General features: G+C 32.6%; 1 non-coding gene across 1 annotated transcript; it reads left to right on the forward strand.

Moving 5' to 3' along the window:
- The first annotated feature begins 1,590 nt into the window (after positions 1-1,590).
- Positions 1,591-1,697, forward strand: LOC124897373. Its single transcript, XR_007054095.1, has one exon. It is a non-coding gene; the product is annotated as a small nucleolar RNA R71 (small nucleolar RNA).
- Positions 1,698-10,813: the final 9,116 nt, after the last annotated feature.

Genomic DNA, 10,813 nt, shown 5'->3' on the forward strand with positions numbered 1-10,813 from the left:
AATCTTAACATTTTTGCATATAAAAAATAATCCTTTCTTCATCTACTCCCAAAATCAGTTGTCCTTGATGGACATCTATGATTGCTCTTCCCGTCGCAAGAAATGGTCTACCCATAATTATTGGTTCATTAGGCCCTTTTTTCATTTCAAGTACTATAAAATCTACAGGAAAAATAAATTTATCTACTTTCACAAGGACATTCTCAATTATTCCTTTGGGGTTTTTAGTACTTTGATCTGCAAACTGAAGAGAAACACTTGTGTTTTTTATTTCACCAAGATCTAATTTTCTAAAAATAGAAAATGACATTAAATTTATTGAAGCTCCAGAATCACACGGTGCTTTTTCAAAATATACTCCTCCCAAAGTGCATGGAATTGTGAAACTACCTGGATCACCGAGCTTTTCTGGTAGCTTATTTTGAAGTATAGCACTACATTTTTCAGTAAGTACTACCACAGAAGCTTCTTCCAGTTTTCTTTTGCTTGACAAAATCTCTTTTAAAAACTTAGCGTATGAAGGCATCTGCAAAAAAAAATCAGTGAATGGAATATTTATATGAATTTATTTTAAAATATTTAAAAATTTAGAAAATTTCTTGTCAAGCTTTTCTCTTTTCATTTTTTGAGGAGAAGGAATTGTCACAGGGGTAGAAGTCATTTCTTTACTATTTTTCTCTTCAATCATTTTTTCTTTTTATTTTGATGGTCCTGTGAGTATTTCGACATCTTTATATTTATTTACCTGTTTCTTTGACAGATCTTTTTCTTGAATATTCGCATAAGGTTCATCAAGATTCTTACCTGACCATAAAGTGATAGCTTTAAGGTGCTCTTTCAGATTTTTCTCTACATTGCTTGGTCAGGGGCCTTGAATTTTTTCTGACACAAGAGTTACCAACTGACTTAATTGAATTTCTAGATTTTTAAAATCTGTCTTTTGACTCTTAAATTTTTCATCAGTATCTTTGATGTGTTTATACAATAAGTCATCAATATTTGGATAGGCTTGTGAGGGTCTTTGTTGATAGGAAACTATTTGTTGATATGATTTGAAATTTGATTTTCCATGATTTTGGTTCTGAAATTCAGGTGGACCTTGTACTGATTATTTTTGAAAGCTTTGAGGACTTTCAGCACCACTAGGATTACTTCATTGAAAGCCTGGATGTTTCTGTGCCAAGGGTCTACCAAAAGAGTATGGCTTATATCCGATGACATTAACATATTCATCATTCTAATTTGTTGCTTGACATTCATGATTCAGATAATTTCCTCACACATGTCACAAGCCTCGACTTGAACTGACTAATTCACATTCAATTGAAAAGATTCAAACTTTTGTGCCAAAGAAGTAATCTTTTGTGTTAGTGTATTTAAAGTATCTTCTTGATTTATCGTAGCAGCCTTTTTGATGATTATGCAATCAGATGGCCATTGAATAACATTTTCTAAGATTTCATTCATCATTTGCAGTGCTTCCTCTGTGGTTTTACCCATGATAGAGCCTCCTACAGCTGCATCTATAACATTTCTAGAAGAAGGCTTTAGTCCATGATAAAAAATATATACAATTGCATATGTTCAGGTATGCCATGATGTGGACATTTTCTTAACATTGCTTTTAATCTTTCCCAAGCCTGATAAACCGATTCAATTTCAGTCTGCAAGAAATTAGAAACTCTGGTCTTAACTTTGTAGTTTTAGCTGGAGAAAAATATTTGCTTAAAAATTTCTGAGTCATCTAATCCCATGTGGTAATAGACCTTTGAGGTAAACTTTGCAACCAAGTTTTGGCATCTCCTTTTAAGGAAAAAGAAAATAACCTTAACTTAATTGCTTTAGGAGAAACTCCATTGTATTTAGCAGTTTTAACTAATTCGAAGAAATCAATCAAATGACTATGTGGATCTTCACTTGGATCACCAGAAAAGTACATGATTGTTGAATTGTTTGAATTAATCCAGTCCTGATTTCAAAATTGTTGACTGCTACTGGGGGGGGGGGGGGTTCGGAAACTAGGTTCACAGTTGAAGTGGTCTGGTCTAGCGTAATCCCTCAAAATTCTATTTGCGGGTCTAGGCATCACTTCATCAAACTGATCATCTAGAGCATGTGGTGGAATTTCTGGTGGATTAATTTCATCATCCGACCGGTGTTCCATCCTGCTAAAGTTTTTAGAAGTTGATGTTTGTTCTTTCCTACGCCAACGAATTGTTCTTTCAATTTCTGGATCATAACTGGCTAAATTTTTTAAAGAGGAGCGGGTCATAAACTACCTGAAACTTATAATGTAGAGAAATAAGTTCAATAAAAATAAATAAAGTAAGACGACAATGAGATTAGCAATAATAATAATAATAATAAATAGAAAAGTAAGCTCTCAAAGTAGTATCAAAACACTTAGTCTGAAGTAGATGTATGCCAATCCCCGACAACGGCGCCAAAAATTTGACGAGGACAATATATATAGGATTTTTTTGCTCGTACTCTGTCAAATTCTAATATAGTTTAAGATATCATCCCATAAAGATTGGAAAATCTATGCTACAAACTTATGGAATTTTGACTACTATTTGAGAATCAAATTGATGAAAAGAGAGTAATTTCTTAAGTTTGAAAATAAAGTATGTGAAGAAATTGTGCTTAAAAGATTATCTTAGAGAGGAAGTTGGGGTTGTTGAGTTCACTTGGTATGTTTATTATAATAAAATCATTATTTTAGTAATTTCTACGAAATTGTAGATTAACTTTCTAGACTTGATTTATGTGTTTATGAGGAATAAAGACCCCTTGCGAGTAATCTTTAAATCAATAAACTTACTTGATACAATCTCTCTACGAGGATACAGATTGAAAAAAAATAAGATAAATACCCCTCAAATCAACAATCTTATTTGATTCAATCCCTCCGCGAGGATATGAATTGAGACAAATAAGATAGAGATTATTTAAATCTAAGAAATAGTTTGAAATAAGTCTTCTGTGAGGATAAGGATCAAAAGAAGCAATTTCAAAGATTTGAAATAACAAGAGACTAAAAATTATTATTACGTATATTTTATAAAATACTTATAGCATATTTAGTTTTCTTCCTTGTGGGAAGCACAACTTAATATAACTATAACTATAATACAAAATATCAAGTAATGCTAATTTCTAGTACAAGTATTTCAACACGGAGTATTTAGCTTTTAAATAAAATCAAGTCTTAAAAGAACTAAAATAAGATTTATATTATAATATTGTACCGAGTTTCTTCAACGCTCCCAACACAAAGAAATCACTCCATTATGTAAGTAGAAAAAAAATTGAAATTTAAGAAACTAGATATGTGGAAAAGACTTGAAGAAATATTTATTACAAGAGACCAACACTTTGTTTTTGCTAATTGTTGGATGCCTAATAATCAAAGAAATGCCTCTATTTATAGAAAAATATAATGTTGAACCAACGAATGCATTCTTTGAAGTGGTGGTTGTGACGGTCACTTGTAACTTTTCTGAAAACCTTCACTTGTTTCATTCCTTCACTTGAAGGGTGTGAGTAAGCTTTTATAGTGATGGTTGTGACGGTCACTTGTAACTTCTTCTGAAAACCTTGGCTTGTTTCATTGCTTCACTTGACGGTTGTGAGTAAGCTTTTGTAGTTACACCCGTGGAATTCTTTTATTTCTTTATTTCTTCTTTTCTGCTTGTACTCTTTTTCTTGTAGAATTCATCAGAAAATATGTGAGGATCGAATATAATTATTCATATTTTATTTAAAAATATAATTTTTATATACTAAATTATATAAATAATTTATATCCATCAACCATCTTTATTGATTGTACTATTATTTTCATCACAAGTCCCACTTTGAGCTTAACATTACAAACGACAGCGACACATTGACAACAAGTCTCAGAAATTTTGGGTGAAAAAATATTTTTCCTGACAGCCGATTAAATATACGAAATTGTTGCTATTAAGGTACCACATATACATAGTGCTATACGAAATTATGCAGATCCCTACACAATATGCAATCTTTTATCATTTTATCTCAGTAAAAGTGTAATACCTGTGCTTTTTCTTAGCTTGAAAATCATCTCAACGATGTTAGAACTTGCGTTAAAATAAGAATTCATTCTTATACACGTGGTATTTCCATAATTTTCACTTCCTATCACGTAAAAAATTGAATAATCTTTCCATCGATATATAATTTGCCCTAATCCGACACCCGAACAAAAAGTTAGAGCCTTTTAGTGAGACAGTGTTTGACCTGAGTCTTCAGCGCGTCACGGAGATAGATCAAATGGCAATTGTCAATTTCCAATGTTGCTCCGCGATACTGGCGCGTTGCGCCAAACTTCCAGGTCGTAGACAAGGAGGCAACGCGATAACTCCACGTCGCGCCACCGTACAGTTTCTCAATTGTCAATTTTCAGTGACACGGTGCGATAACGCCGCACCGCGCCAAGGGCCCAATTCAAAAAATTTTACTGAAAGTTAAATTACGTGTCCAGGGTTAAAAGGGTCAATTTGCCTCCCCCCTATATAAGCTTCCAAACATGAGATTTAGCCCTTATTCATCCAAAATATTGATGTTTTTCTCAAATACTCTCAAGAACTCAAGCTAGGGTTTTCATAGAAGGTCCAATTTCAAGAAGGTTTCACCATCAGTCTTCACGAAATCACGAACTAAGGTATGCATAGTGTTCATTCATGGGCTCCTTTCGTTAATGAAGTTCAAAAATCCCTTTTCAACTACAAGTTATGAATTTTCTTCATGTGTTCATGCTTTGTATGTTCTCTTTCATGTTGATAAATGAGGAATTGATTTCTATTCTATGATTTGATGATAAATTCCATGTGGGTTGATTAGTATAGATAAACATTTGCGAAATCTCATGACTAAAACCTTGTAAGATGAATTTGGAAGTGAACCATGATTTTTAATTGCTATACCATGATGTTTACATGTACTATGCCTGCCATATGTTTGATAAAATGCCTAGATGAAGGAAATTTGCTTAGCTAGCATGATATCATGAAAATCCCCATAAATGTACAAGCTTATGCCTATTAGACGTTTGATGAAATGCTTCAATAAACTTATTGTGGTGATTATCATGTATCAAGAATATCAAGTCATGTCAGTTCCCTTCTATCGAGTCTTGGGGGTACTTGTACCCAAAATATTAGCTATGTGCCTAGATCCATGTCATGTTTTCACGATACTCTCAGTCAAGCTATGAACTCTTAGACTTCAGATAGTCTTATGACTAAGGAAAAATCTCCATGATCTCATGACTTAGTCAGTTGTCAGATATCAGCAGTATTCCGTCAGCCACAAAAATTCAGTAACTCAGTCCATGCTCAGTTCAGTTCAGTAAATCAGGTTCAGTGTCCATTCATATGGGAGTAGGAATTAGCATCGAGTGAACCCAAGGATGGGGACTCACCTGTTATACGAGGGTGTAATTCTTAGAAGCAATCCTTGCATTTTAGAACTATGTTGCCAGCATAGGTTGAGACATCGTAGCCTGCTATATGAAGGTAGATGAGGTGGCTTAACCTGTTATGTGAGGGTTTCCACCGTTCTCGCTAGAGTTACCTGTTATATGAGGGTTACTCATGTATTATCCTTATCAGTGGCGTGGTATTGACACCCTTCCAATCAGGGCATAAATTGGACCGCAGCTCAGCTATTATAGCACCTTTGAGACATGTCGGTTAGATACTACTTCCCACAGTTTCATGTTACAGAATCAGGACTGTCAGATACAGTCAATCAGTCTCAGTAATAGAACTCAGATAGTTCTTCAAATTTCAGAACTGTCAGATACAGTCAACTCAGATACAGTACAAAACTCAGATAGTTCCATCAGATTCAGGACTGTCAGTTACAGTCACCCACGTTATCAATTATACTCAGATATAGTCATTCATGTTATCAGTCATGTCATGTTATAAGTATTCAGATTTAGTAATCACCATATCACGTTGTCAGTTACAGTTACGTAATTATGTATGCATTCTCACGTTCATGTTAGACAGTCAGTTAGCATTAGCATGCATGTGAACCATTGGATATAGCCTACCTCACATGTATACTCAGTACATATGTACTGACGCATTTGCGCTATGGTGCTTTCTTTTTATGTTACACCATAGGTTCAGAGACACGAGTTCCAGATCAACAGTAGATTTCAGATTCAGCAGTCATAGTAAAAGTGAGTCCTCATCCTTCAAGGACATAATGATTTTCTAGTATCTCATTGACTAGCTTATTAGTTGGAGTTAGTTGGGGACATGTCCTATCAACTCCTTATTCAGATTCTTCAGACAGTAGAGGCTTTCAGACTAGATACAGACTATCATGTTCAGACTTCAGTATTTTCTGTTTTTTTTTTGGGTATTCTATTACCCCACACAGATGTTACGTTATTCAGTTATGTTCAGTATTGAACCTTATGGCCTTTCAGTGCATGTTTCCGCATTATTAAGTTATCTTATGCAGTATACAGATACAAATATCAGTCATGGGTTAGCTTGCGGTCCCTCGGGGTCATAAGCACCGTGTAGTATTCCGATTTAGCAAATTGGGTCGTTATAAAAAGCCATTACCTGTTGTCTGTATCAATCGTTATTCGCTCATAAACTGTTTAAGCTTCAGCTACAAAAGTCACTCTTCAAATTTTCAGGCTACAAGCCTACTACACTAGTTGTCGTATCCTTCACTGAAGAAGGAACCCTCTTTTTTGGAACATTACCATCATCCGTGGTTCTCGGAGAAGAAAGTAAGAAGCAAAAATTCAACCCACCCACTCCTATGAAGAAACATTAAAGATGACTATTCTTCCAAAGATTTTGTTTGCTAATGCACTCTATTACTACAACTGAGTTTTGAGAGTTGATTAGGGTATTTACAGAGAATGACATGTAAAATTATTTAGGCAATCAGATCAAGTTTGGTGAGTTATTAATGGTCATGTTGTTCTAGCAAAAAAGACAATTCCATTGAACTACAGTATGTACATATGGTTATTAAAAATGAAGGTACGAAAAAATCAAGCTATTCCAAGAAATGTGGAATCTGAGATGCCACCTAAAAATAGATGACCATGTTCCATTTTATGATATCTACTTAGTATAGTTTGTTAAGCCATATCTCACCGCATTTGTTGTGAAATTTGAATAATTCAACCACACTCTCTAATTGTCATTCGAGCAAATTTTTGCCATAGGTACGGTAAATCTAAAGTTGAATGCGGTCAAGCTCAATGGCATGTTGTGGCATGTACAACTAGATATTTGGTTGCTTATAACAACCTCCTATAATCAACCGCAACAATGAAGTTTGTGTGTTTTGGTGTAAATGAGAATGAATATCATCTTCTCCACATTTGCTATGTAAAATGTACGACCAAAGTTAACACGGCAGGCCTATTTATCGGCCACCTCATCAACCTGTTCATAATTTTTGTATGAATACGTATGTAAATGAAAATTTCAGTGGAATATTTACATTTAATATTTAACTTCTTGTTTTTTACTGACATATATTAACTACTTCATTAGGCACGGGCCTTCTCCATCTAGTAAATAAATGAAACTTGATAGCTTAAAATTTATTTACACCAATAATACATATAACATAAACTAATATATATATATACATACATACATACATACATACATACAAGGGAGGATCCTTGAGTTTGGTAGTGCTCACATAAATTTATTTTATCAATTTTATACCTAATTAAAGTCTTAATGACCTTACAAGTTTTTACCCATTTTAGTAACTTTGAACAATTATATGAATTTAGCCATTTTCAAAACACAAGTTCACATTCTTAAGTCACTCCACATGACCATTTTCAAGTAAGTAATCACATTTCAAGTCACTACACTTAACCATTCAAGTCGCCAGTACATATTCCAAGTGACTACACTTAACCATTTTCAAGTGACTACATTTAACCATTTTCAAGTCACTAATTCACATTTCAAGTCACTATCCTTATTCATTTCAAGTCACTAATTCACATTTCAAGTCACTATTTCAATATTTCAAGTGACTACACTTCACCATTTTCTAAGATACTAGTTCACATTTAAAGTCACTACACTTAACCACTTTCAAATCAACCACTTTCAAATCACTAATTCACAATTTCAAGTTACTACACTTAACTATTTTCCAAACACAAGTTCACATTCTCAAGCCATTACACATAATCATTTTCAAGTCACTAATTCACATTTCAAGTCACTATTCTTAGCTATTTTCAATCACTAATTCACATATCAAGTGACTACACTTAACCATTTTCAAAATTCAAGTTGACATTTTCACCTTACTAATCAACATTTCAAGTGACTAGACTTAATATTTTCAAGTCACTAATTCATATTTCAAGTGACTACGCTTAACCATTTTCAAGTTATTAGTCCACTATTTTCAAGTTACTACATTCAACCATTTTCAAGCACTAGTTCAATACTTCAAGTTACTACACTTCACCATTTCCAAGTAACTAATTCACATTTCAAGTCACTACACTTAACCATTTTCAAAACACATGTTCACAATTTTAAGTAACTAATTCACATTTCAAAACAATATACTTAACCATTTTCAACTCACTAGTACACATTTCAAGCAACTACACTTAATCATTTTCAAGTAACTAATTCACATTTTCAAGTCATTACACTTAACCATTTTTAAGTCATTAATTCATATTTTAAGTGACTATACTTACCATTTTCAATAACTACTTCACGTTATAAATAACTACACTTAAATATTTTCAAGTCACTAATTCACATTTCAAGTAACTACACTTAACCATTTTCACGTCACTATTTTAAGTCACTGCACACAATCATTCTCAAGTCCCTAATCCATATTTCAAGTGACAACACTTTACCATTTTAACGTCACAAATTCACATTTCAAGTCACTATACATAACTATTTTCAAGTAACTAATTCATATTTCAAGTAACTACACTTAACTATTTTCAAGTCATAGTTCACTACTTCAAGTGACTACACTTAACCGTTTTCAAGTCACTTTCTCTTCAACCTTGCAAATTCACAACCAACACCACAACTTAAAATAAAATTATTAAACTTTCTACTACAAGACAAACAATCCAACAAATTAAATAAATAAAATAAGTAGAGGCGTCACATGTCTCTCTCAGAACATATAATCATCCCAACCAACATCACAATTCAAAATAAAATTATTAAACTTTCATTTATACTAGTCAAGCAATTCAACAAATTTAATAATACAAATAAGTAGAGGTGTCGCATGTACTCTCACACCATCTAATCATCACAACCAACATCACATTTTAAAATAAAATTATTAAACTTTAATTTATAGTATAAGTCAAATAATTCAACAAATTTAATAAAGAAAATAAGTAGAGGTGTCGCATGTCCCACTCACACCATATAATCATCACAAAATCTATGACTTTCAAAGCCTTCTACAATAAATAATTCCACCTTAACCCTACATTTAAAGACTTCACTATAAGAAAATAGAGAGAAATCAACTTACTTTTGCTTGGCCTAAGTTGAAGAGAAAGAAACAAACGATTGTCGGAGAATAGCAAAGCAACCTCTTTTCCTAATTCAGGTTCTTTCAAAAAGCAACATCAAATCACACTATGTGCAACCAAGATTCAAACTTCTTGAGTTCTTGAACCGATCCAAATGATAAAATCACTCTTAAAAGTTACCAAGATTGAAACTTTTTGAGTTCTTGAACACACCCAGCAAGGAAAATCATACTAAAAGTTGTCAAGATTGAAATTTTTGTTCTTAGAACTAATCCAGATGGGATAAACACACTAAAAGTTTCCAAGATTCAAACCTAAACTTTAGCTCTATTACAGCTCAACCAAACCCGATGTGCGCAATTCAACAAGGATAGAACTAAAGGTAGTTTAACTCAAAAACACTATTGTGGACTAACCGTGAGATTTGTGTACCGTTGTCGGCGTCGACTGGTGTTGCTGCTGTAGGAGGCGGCGCGTTGGGGCTGCTGTTGTGTCATCTTCGACAGCGGCGACATCGATGGTTTTAATGGTAGAATGCGCTTTGACAGTAAAAAAGGAGATTTTGCTAGGGTCAAGAAAGGAAAGAGTGTGATAATTTTATAAAAAAATAATTATTAAAATATTTTAAAAATTTAATAAATTATAGTATAATATTTATGATGCAATGTACACAGGATAATTAGTAATTTAATGTAGTATAATGTAAAAAAATATTTATTATGTAAAATTTATCTATTATGTAATGTATAATAAATTTAATGAATTATATTATTTAATAAAATGTATATAAATTGGATGATTACTTAATTCATCATAACTTTAACACAAGTAGAAATTATAATAATATTAATGTATTTCAAATACTATGACGAATTATAGATTAACTGGCTTTTGAACAAAGTAATATATATACACGCTTACACCTCATAATACAATGTATTAATATGATGAATTATCGATTAATTAGCTTACGTTATTATAACTTTAATAGTGTATTATTACCTCGATCATATGATATCAACGTATTATTCAAAATACTTGGATATATAGATTCAATTAGCTAGCTTTTGACTACTATGTACCTCACTACATGAATATATATATATATATATATATATATATCATATACACTCTGATGAACTAACGGTTAATTTAGCTTACATTATTATATTATAACTTCAATAATATATTGTTATCATCGATCGTATGATAACAACGTATTCAACATATAATTGG

Source organism: Capsicum annuum, chromosome 3 (assembly GCF_002878395.1).
Source record: "Capsicum annuum cultivar UCD-10X-F1 chromosome 3, UCD10Xv1.1, whole genome shotgun sequence".
Taxonomy (NCBI): domain Eukaryota; kingdom Viridiplantae; phylum Streptophyta; class Magnoliopsida; order Solanales; family Solanaceae; genus Capsicum; species Capsicum annuum.